The sequence below is a fragment of the Ailuropoda melanoleuca genome, chromosome 16 (genome assembly GCF_002007445.2).
Source record: "Ailuropoda melanoleuca isolate Jingjing chromosome 16, ASM200744v2, whole genome shotgun sequence".
Lineage (NCBI taxonomy): Eukaryota > Metazoa > Chordata > Mammalia > Carnivora > Ursidae > Ailuropoda > Ailuropoda melanoleuca.
The window spans coordinates 44,183,802-44,194,317 of NC_048233.1; the positions used below are offsets into that span (position 1 = coordinate 44,183,802).

The 10,516-nt window shown below is 41.9% G+C and overlaps 1 long non-coding RNA gene across 1 annotated transcript; it reads left to right on the forward strand.

The window, feature by feature from the left end:
- The first annotated feature begins 1,134 nt into the window (after positions 1–1,134).
- Positions 1,135–4,861, forward strand: LOC105239413. Its single transcript, XR_858256.3, has 4 exons — positions 1,135–1,271; positions 1,749–1,784; positions 3,398–3,543; positions 4,653–4,861. It is a non-coding gene; the product is annotated as an uncharacterized LOC105239413 (long non-coding RNA).
- Positions 4,862–10,516: the final 5,655 nt, after the last annotated feature.

Consider the following 10,516-nt stretch of genomic DNA (forward strand, 5'->3'; position numbering starts at 1 on the left):
GGGTGCTGTGCAGAGGCCACGAGTGGTGGCTGGGCTCCTGGGGTTTATCCCACACTGGGTGTGACCCTAGAGCCCCGGACTTTGGCTACTTCCTTTGTCACCTTGTTTTTTTTAACCTTTCCTTTTTCTTTTCCTTCAGAATATGTTTTAATTTTTTTTTTTTTTGAGTATTACCTCTCCACCATGGCATGACAGGTAATTGTTCTAATATCACTTTTTCTGTAATGCCTTTTTTGGTTACCTTATCTAAGATTATAACCTTGCTTCTGTCTCCAGGATACACCCCTTTCTTCTTTCGTATATTGTTATTTATCAGGCCTCATCATACAAACTACACACCATTTCCCTTTCCCCCTCGTCCCTCCTTCTGTCCATCCTCTCCTTCCTTTTTGTTTACTTTTTAATGGATGAGAACCCACAATTGCACGTGTCACATAGCAGTTTATGTGCTTTGTTCATTGCTGCTTCTCTAATGTGTAGCAGTCAACACGATTTTGTTGCATGAATACATTGATTCAGTGCTACATTAATTAGCAAATATACATTTCATTTTCCATTTTCTTTCTCTTGGACTTTGAATCGATTTGGACTCTGGGAAACCTAGGGTAAGAAAGCTGTAGGCATCCCACTTCTAATGCATATGAAAGGAGAGAGTGTCCACGTGCACGTGAAGGAGGCCATCGCTGGAGCCTGACCTAGATGGATGGCTCTGAGAGCAGCCGCCATACCCTGACGATTTGGACTCTGGGAAACCTAGGGTAAGAAAGCTGTAGGCATCCCACTTCTAATGCATATGAAAGGAGCGCTGCAGGTTTGAGTAATCCCGCAGGGCTGGGTATTGGACTCCTCACTTTGTCAGCAGAGCTGGTAATCATGGTGTGACTCTGCCCTACAAGGCAGGGGAAGCCTGAAGCAACGTCTTTTTCTGGAAAATATTTAAATATGGGAAACTCTTGACTTAAAACCTGTGCCAGAATCAAGGGACTAAAGTGATCTTTCCAAAGGGCCTCTGGCTGTGCTGTTGACTCTCCCGTGGTTTCTCTGAGTACCAACATTTGCTGACATCACCTAGCCCGGATTCTGGTCTGGCAGCTCCTGATTGGTGCCCTCTGCCTATATAATGTCAGGATGTGGACTGCCGGAGTCAGAGTCCTACCTCCTTCTGAGCTCTGACGCTTTCCTGTCTGTGCTCCCTGCTAATCGACTCACCAGCATGAAGGTCTTGGCGCTGCTGTTACTGGTGGCAGTTTCCACCGTCCTGGTCTCGGGCCGTAAGTAAAGATACTTTCCTGAAATAAGGTCTGGAGCAAGCGGACATGATGATAAAAGCTCTGTGTGGATGTGGGTTTGGAGGGGTTAGAATGCTGCCCCCCTGTCCTCTACTCCACTGCCCTGTTCCATCTCATTTTGCCTGAGCACGCAAGATAGAGCGCACTCTCCCTTTAGGCTTCGACAATTCAGTCAGGTGTTTGCTCAGTTTTAACCTTGGAATGCAGCTTCAATGTTAGTTCAGGACACTGTTTAAGGTCATCAGAGGTGGGTTTTAGGAAAGCAAAAATGGAGATGTATTATGCTTTTTGTGAGGTTTTGAGGGTTTCATATTATGTGCATCTCTTTGCCCTCAACATGTGTAGGAAAGCCTAAAGTTACTCAGTTGTGAAAGCCTGCACTACTGTCCATTTTGTCTCTTCCATCTATCCCCCAAACTGGTGTTCCACGGACATCTGTTTTGTCTTTTTCTCTTTCAGAGAATACAACAGATGCTTCCTCTGATAGCTCTACTGGTAAGTGTGTGTTTACGCCTTCCTGTCATGACTGTTTTTCCATTCCAGCCTCCTGTCAAAGCAGCCATGGCGGACAGCATAGAGACTCGTAAACAGAAGCCGTTGGAAGTCACATTGTAGTTTCTAAAGTTCATTGTGAACATAAAAAATGTGCTTATTTTTTATACATTATTAGAGAATATAAAGTCTCTGGCATGGATTGACATAAATCATGGATTAATTATTCATTGTCCTGTAGTGGAAATGATAAGGGAATGTGGTCTGAATTTGTGGTCTGGGAATCTGGGGAGATGCATATAAAGCCTTCGTGATTACCATAAATTGTTGGGCTGAATATACGACCACAGTGAAAAGGGGGGTTAGTAAGTGTCAGGAACACGGAAGAGAATGTAGACGATGAAGACGATGTGGGATTGCAGGAATTAGGAGCATGTGGGGTGTGGCGTGGAGACGGTGGGACGCAGGGGCAAGTAGCAGGATGGCCTTAAGCTCTGCTCTTTGTAGAGGTATATAAACCTTATTCCCACGCTGCCATGTGTTTTCTTCTCTGATCCGAAACCCAAGGTTTTGGACCAATGCCCTAGTATTTCTTGGGCTCCTCGCACGGTGTCCTCTATGTCCAATGCCACGTGTGTTGTGCTCATGCAGACATGAGGGAGATTTCTCGTTTTGTCCTCCACAGCTGGGACCTGTGTCCTTTGGTCATAAATGTATAGACTGCAGTCAGACCTCACACACAGAACCATTTGTCCTACCTGCCATGTGGAGCCAGTTGGAAACCCTATCTCATCTCCTGAATGAGGACCAAGACAGCATGGTAGAGTGTGGGTATGGAGAAGGAGCTATCTACTTGTTGAGATAGGCGCAGCACACAAATGTTGGGTCTGGCTCTGCTTATCTGTCAGGAGCTCTGGTGTAAGGTGTAGAGACTGATAACGGTCATCAATCTTGCCACATTACCTTTGAACACGGGATGATTGATGGGACATTTGCTTACTTTTATTACTGCCAGAATAGTATTAATGTCTCCTGTTACATGTCATGTGGCTGTCCTAGACAATTCTGTAACAGACGGAGTCCAAGTTGAACAACAGGTGAGACAAATATAATCCCCTTTGAAGCTAGAACCTGAGGGCAGAGATCGTGCTTCTTTCAAAGAAAGGAGACCCTACTGGTAATCTGAAATGCTTGATCTTATTCTTTCTTCTCTTCTGCTGTACGGTGTACTCCACTACTCACACTCATGCATGCTGCAGTGGAAACTAAAGAGGTCAAGTGAGCTCATTGATGGGCACCAGAAAGTCAGCTCACCAGGGGTTCTCTTGTTGCCTCTGAGCTAGGATCCCTCTGAGTAAGAACACATATGGTATGTGCTCACCCCGGGAGAACGTTTTGCTTGTATTTGTACCCAAATTCTTTCAGTGCCACAAGGCAGGGCTACGAAGAATGAGGCTAAAGAAAAGTGGGTAGTCTGGCTAAAGGTACGACAGGATTATTAACATTTACAGAAAAGAATTCAGAATGAGGACTGTACCTCCAAGCTCGGGGGGACAAATTTTGTTTCCTGGAGGAGATTCAATTGTCTCAGCTGGATCTTTCCTTCTGAATTTCAGCTGTCCTAAAACCACCGCTGCAGAGCCCACCCCCAAATCCGCTGCGTCCACTGCTGCCACCATGGCTGCCACCACTACCGTATCACCCAGCAGTACCGCAGTACCCAGCACCATGACCAGTTCTGCTCAAACCGCCAGTGGAAAGAGTCAGTCCAAGTTATCTACATGCTTCCTTGATGGGACTCCTGGATTCCTGGGTTTTCTACTGTGCCGATAGAGTCTATTTTGGGGGCAGGAGGGAGAAGCCATGAGATAGTTCTGTCTTCATAATTCTTTAATTACTTTTGATTTGACAAAGCAAATCAGCAGATAGATCTCAGAGGAGCCTGAGTTTGCAGCCTCTTATTTACCAATATGACCCGCGTGGTCTTAAAATGTTAGCACTTCATTGGGAAAATTCATCTTTAGTAGGTATACCATTGGAAGTGTCTCCTTGGGGCCAAGGTAACTGTTTATGTGTGTTTTTTTCCTTTTTTTTATCAGGAAAGTTGCTGTTTCCTTGAACGTCTTTTCTAAAAATAGACAACAGCTTTAAATGAGGCTTCCTTGAGGCAGAAACTTTTGAGCATAATTCAGGGTAGTTTTGGGAATTTGGACAATCATTGAGGTTCAAGAAAGTACAGAGTTCCTAGTCCTGGTTCATTTTTACTGTCCTTCATACTCATGGAACATCGATTACAAAATTTATTGAGTGTGGACATATGCCAGGCATTGCAGTATACAATTCACATATCAATGTCATTTAAATCTCAGAGTCATTCTACTAAGTAAACACTGCAAAGATGAAGAAATGGAAGACTTACAATGAAAGACTTTCCCCTGAACATATGGGAAAGATTGGATTTGTACTTAAACAATCAAAGTCTTGAGGAAACGTTTTCAAATATGGCTTATAGTCTTTCAGTGTCTGCGCCATTGCTTGGTACCTTGCTCAAAGATGTTTAGTGAAAGCCTCTGGGGGAAAAAGGAGTATTCATCCCTTTTGAGAAGAAGGCTGGGTTGCTCTGTGTTATGGTAAAGGGAAAGCTAATGCATATTGGCCTACTTCCTGTCCTCCCAATACTCTAGATTCCCTAGGCTCCTGTCCAGGGCTGCCAATCTGTTTCTTTTGGGATGAACATGTCATGTTCCTTTGACTCAATGGAATTCAGTGCCATTTGACATTTGATACTCTCCTTGCAGATTCCCAAGAAAGAAGCCACATTCTTCACCCTTTTTTGAAACCCTCTTGACAATATATTTTATTCTCTTGCAGGTGTCTTGGACAAGATTAAGAACAAACTAGGTTTGAATAATCACTAAGATGAGGGTAGCCTGGGTCTTTTGGAATTGCTCCTGCTGGGCTTGGCCACAATGTCCCTTCAATTGATTCAACTCTGCTACGTAACATAGCTACCATCTCTGTCTTATCCCTAATCAGTTTATCTGTTTTCAAATAAAAAATAACATTGAGCAATGACAAAATCGTCTATTTTTAAGAGGTTGGAGAGTGGTTGTCCAATGATTCAGTGAATCTGAGTGACAGATACTTTGAATTTTATCTAGTCCTTCCTGTGTGACTGTGAATTGGATTTTGTACATGTGTTCCTAATTTTTAAATGTACGACACACTTGTCAGGCCCATCACTAGAGACTAGAGGTATCTCTCACCTGAACGCACTAATCAGCATTTACTAGGCACCAATGTCCATTTTGGATTCCATCAAACTCTACTCTTAACTGAGCCACGATTATACTATATTCCGTAATGACTTAGGAGGTGAGAAGCAGGAAAGCAGCTCTGCCATCTGGGAACTGGCCTGGCATGACTGGGCTTTGGAGGTGTTAGGGGCTGAGCTGGGCTGAGGGCTAGGAAATAGTGTCAGAAAGTCTCAGAAGACCAAGGGCAGACAAGGGCACTCAGGGACCGTGAGGAAGAGAGACAAAGAGCAAGATCACTTCCCAGAGTTGTTTCCATGCACACAGAAGCAATGTCAGTGGGCCAAACCCACAACAACACAGAGCCCTTTCCCTAGTTAATGAGTGGGGCTGTTTCATTATCTATCTAAGTTTTGGCTCATTCCAGTCTCTTCTCTCTCTAGAAAAAGTTTGTTAAGATCCCCAGTCAAACTGGGTGATGGGTATTAAGGAGGGCACGTGTTGGGATGAGCACTGGGTGTGATACACAACTAATGAATTGTTGAACGCCACATCAAAAACTAATGATGTACTACTATATGTTGGCTAACTGAACGTAATGAAAAAAAAAGAAAAAAAAAGATCCCCAATCATAGCATACTTACGCTCCCTGACAATATCCAACCCAGGGAAGAGGCCTGCTTCCCTACAACCTCCCCCAAATCACCTAACACAAGCCCCAACCCTATGTAAGTGTTTTCTAACAGCCTTGAGCTGACACCTGTCTGCAGTTCCCCATGGGTGTGCTCTCCCCCACTGCAGTGATGGTGACCCCGAGCTGCTGAGCTACAGGTGGGCTCCTGGTGGGTTTCGGCCGGAGGGCTTCACATCTGACTGCGTAACGGGGTGGATGTTGTATATGAATGAGTCGTGGCGTGTTGTCCTTCCCACTGTGGAAGTGTGCCCAGTTTTCACACACTTGCTCAATGGGAATGTTTAATCTCGCCCTGGTTCTTACCGGCAATACACCAAGCCGTGTGCCATTCATGAAAAACAACATGTTCATGCTTTGATAAGGAAATGATTGATTTTGGAATTTGATTCCCACTAAATCTGTTTTATTTTTTAGTGACGATTTTGGCATGTTAATGGATAAGAGGTAAAGGGGACTATCGAAGTTTAAATAGGTGTGTTCTCTTGTTTGAGCTGGACTCGATGGGATCAAGGCTACGTAGGAAGTGCAAAGGCCCAAGAGGGATTGGTATAGCTTAGTAGACTTAGCAAACACCTTCTTTTCCATGATAGTTGGAGGCACCCTTGGACACTGAATTTTCATAGACTAGATCTCAGTGTATGTTTACTGTATGTCCACAGGGAAATGTGTGTGTATTATTAGCATGATGCCATAATTTAGACAGGATTTGGAGTTAATGACCACTAGGGACAAATTAGCACAAGTTGTGATTATTCTTTCCTCAGAGGAATAAAGTAAAAAGAAGGAAAACTTTTTGTATCCTTAGAAGACTGGAGGGTAGTTGAAATTGCCAGCTGATATTCCAAGCTGAGTCCCATTTGTGAAATTCTTGAGAATTACTTCAACTGGAGGAATAGGGATATTGCTCAAACTTTGCAACATGTTGTCATGTTTTTCAGATCACGCTATTAAGCAAAAATGTCAGAGACCGTTAGGACTATTGGGGTTTTGGCAAATTCGTAGTCCTTATGTAGAAATCCTGTTAGCCTCTTCTCACAAAGTCTCCAGTGTTATCTGAATTTCAGCAGGCCCTGAGCCAACACTGTTTGTAGATTTACTTAGAGTTGTCCCCAGGTAGTCCCCATGAGCCCAAAGGACTGATGATATGATATGATATCATATGATATGTTTCTGCCTCACACATACGCTGGAATCTGGACTCTGGCAGAAATGAAATAGGACATTTGTGCACAGTCGTCTCGGGTTTTTGGCCTTGGAAACTGCTTGAGGAGGATTCTTCTCCCAAATATTCGAAAAATCGCTGCTAGCTTCTCAGTGGTGTTTGCTTAAAACAAGGACTTCCACTAAAGAGCATCAGGTAACATATGGTTTCCTGTTGTGTCTAGTTGATGCCAGAGAAACTGTCAAATATATGGTGGGCAGTACAGGAATATTTACTCATGAAGTGGCAGTTAATTTTAAAGAACATTCTAACATAAGAAGTTCAAGTTGTGTTGTTACTAGTTGGGTGGAAAATGGAATTGCAAGGACATCCCTGACCTCATTGCTGAGTGGGGTGTGGCGAGAAGGATGACTGGATTTCCAATGGGAGTTCTTGAGTTGGAGGCCCATGTTGCTCTTTGGAAGTCAGTTTGCAGCAGGCTCTGTTGATACCAAAATCCTGACTAAAGAGTGCAAGGTTAGGCTGGCCCAGAGAGTAGAGTCGAAAGCCCTCCATTTAGCGGTGGACAAAGTGTTAGGCTCCTGTCCCTAGGGAAGCACATAGATATTAGTCTGATGGGTTGTAGACAAGAGTCAGGCAAATGGGCTCCAGGCAAGCAGGAAAATAAGGTACTTGTATGATGCACTCAGATGAAGGAAATGTCTTTGGGAATTTAGTAGAGGTATTCAAATCATGAGGATATGAAATAAAAATAAATTGTTGGCTGCGCAAAGGATTGAAATGCTGACATAGCTCCTTAGACATCCCTGAGTCCTAAAGGAGATGCACGGGGAAGCTCAGGTCAGCTCGCCGTGGGCTAGAGAGGACACAGTCCCTTGAACACAGCAAAGGGAAATGATGTGCACAGGAAAATGCATCCAGTATTTATAGGAAAGGGTTTGCTTCGTAACAGCTGTGGGTGAAATTAGCTGCTATGTGCAAGTGGTTCACATCACACTCGTCCTGGCAGCCCACGATTCTGTAACTGGGTGTATGTACTGGCGTTAACTGGGCACCTGTTCTTCTCTAGGATTTGCTTGTAAATAGCAGTCCTGGAGATGAAATGAACTTTTGGAACACCCAATTCTTTATCCATTTGGTCCATTTAGATATATTTCTTCTTAGGTTACAAAGCTTAGCGATACTAGGAACTACTATTTAATGGACTGAGATGGTAAATGAAACATATTTTTGAAGAAATCCAATTTTTCAATTTTCTTTTTCCTGTTAGGGCTTCTTTTGGTTTCACGTCTAAGAAATGTTACTATCCCCTAAGTTTATTTATTTATTTATTATGTTAGTTAACATACAGTACATCCCTAGTTTTTGATGTAAAGTTCCATGATGCATTGCTTGCTTATAACACCCAGTGCACCATGCAATATGTGCCCTCCTTAGTACCCATCACCAGTCTATCCCAATTCCCCACCCCCCTCATCTCTGAAGCCCTCAGTTTGTTTCCCAGAGTCCATAGTCTCTCATGCTTCATTCCCCCTTCTGTTTACCTCCCCTTTCTTCTTCCCTTTCTTCTCCTACCGATCTTCTTACTTCTTATGTTTCATAAATGAGAGAAACCCTATGACAATTGTCCTTCTCTGCTTGACTTATTTCACTTAGCATAATCTCCTCCAGTCCCGTCCATGTTGCAGCAAATGTTGAGAAATCGTTCTTTCTGATGGCTAGTATTCCATTGCACATATGGACCCCATCTTCTTAATCCAGTATCCCCTAAGTTTAAAAAGATAGACTTTTAGGTCTTCTTCCAGATGATTTCTAATGTTAGGTTTTTTGATCAAGTCTTTGATTTTTGTGTGTGGTAAGATGTATGAATCGTGGTTTATTTCTTCTATTGAACAGGTAGTGGTACTTTCCCCGTATACATTGTTGAAAGACTTTGTTTTCTCCTGTTGAGTAGCCCTAGCATTTTTGTCAACAATGAACTAAGTGTATATGTGTGAGTGTATTTTTAGACTTTCTGTTCTGTTTCTTGGATGCGTTTCTCTATCTGTAAGTCCATATCTCAGTGATTGGATTAATATATCTTTATCAGTTTGAAATCAGGTGGTGTGATTCTTCCAACTTTGTTGTTCCTCAAGATGGTTTTGGGTCCCTGTCAGTTTTTACTTTGTCATGTACATCGTGGAATCTGTTCGTTATTTTTTACAAAAAAGCCTGCCAACCCTTAAGCCTTACTTGGGTTTGAATTAAAGGTATAGGTAAACAGATACCTCAATGTTATTGTTTTTTTCCTACATTTATTGTGGTTGATTTTTGTCATCAGTATTTTGTAGCTTTCTCTCTAGAGGTCTGGCATTTTTTTGGATAAATTAATCCATAAGTCAGTACATATTTTCCATGCAGTTTTAAGTGTTTTAAAATGTTCATTTTCCAGTTGATCATTGCTAAGCTATGGAAAATAAAATTGATCTTTTTATATAACTTTCCATCTTACGACGTCACTTTATTTTTTTTAGCAGATGTTTGTTTACGTGTGTGTGTGTGTTTCTGTGTTGGTGTGTGTGTGTGCCACCATGTCGTCTGCAAGGAACCTCAGTTTACTTCATTGTTTCTGAGTTTTTTCATGTCTTTTTGTGTTTTTTTTTTTTTTTTTTTTTTTTTTTGCCTATTGCACTGGCTAGGACCTTCATAAAGATTACTTAGAGGTGATAAGTAATCTTATCCCTGATATTAAGGGAATGCATTCAGGGCTTTTCCATTGTGTATATTACCAATAGTAACATTTTACTGATGCCATTTAGCAGATTGAAGAAATTTCTACTATTTGGAATTCACTTTTTTTTTATTTACAAAACTTTATTATTATTGTTTTTTTTCTGAAATATATTTATTTTTTATTTATTATTTTTTTAAATAATATTTTTTATTATATTATGTTAGTCACCATACAGCACATCCCTGGTTTTTGATGTAAAGTTCAATGATTCATTAGTTGCGTATAACACCCAGTGCACCATGCAATACGTGCCCTCTTACTGAGAGTTTTCATTTTCTCCCTCTCTCTCTGTTTTCAACATGACTGTGTTTTGATTCTTTAAAAGAATCTTTGTGCACTGGTTGGGAAGGTTACATGTGTTTTCTCCTTTATTCTCTTAAAGTGTAGATCATACTGGTTTACAAGTAAATGCTAATTCAAGTTGCTTTCCTTGAAGCACTCCACCTGCGATTTTCCTTGTCATGTATTTTGTTGAAGCTGTTATTTCGTCTACCTAACGCGTGACTATAGGGGCTGAATTTGAGGGTTGTGGTATGTGATGTTATTTATTTTTAGTATTTTTGTTAGGTTTGGGATCAAGGTTATGTTAGCTTCATAAAAACAACTTGGGAAGTTTTTCCCTCTTGCATTTACTAGGAGAGGTTTGGTTTGGCTCATTTGTTTCTAAATATAGAACCCTTGTAAATTCTTGTCTGCGTTTTTGTTGAAAGGTACTAGGAAGGACTTCTGAACGTGGAGGTTTTCCTTGTTTGAGGTTTCTAATCACAAACACAGTTTCTGGAGTGAGGCCTTGTGGTGAGTCCTGCCCTAGCCAGCATCCCAGCAGGTCTCGCTGTCCCCCCAGTGGTAGCT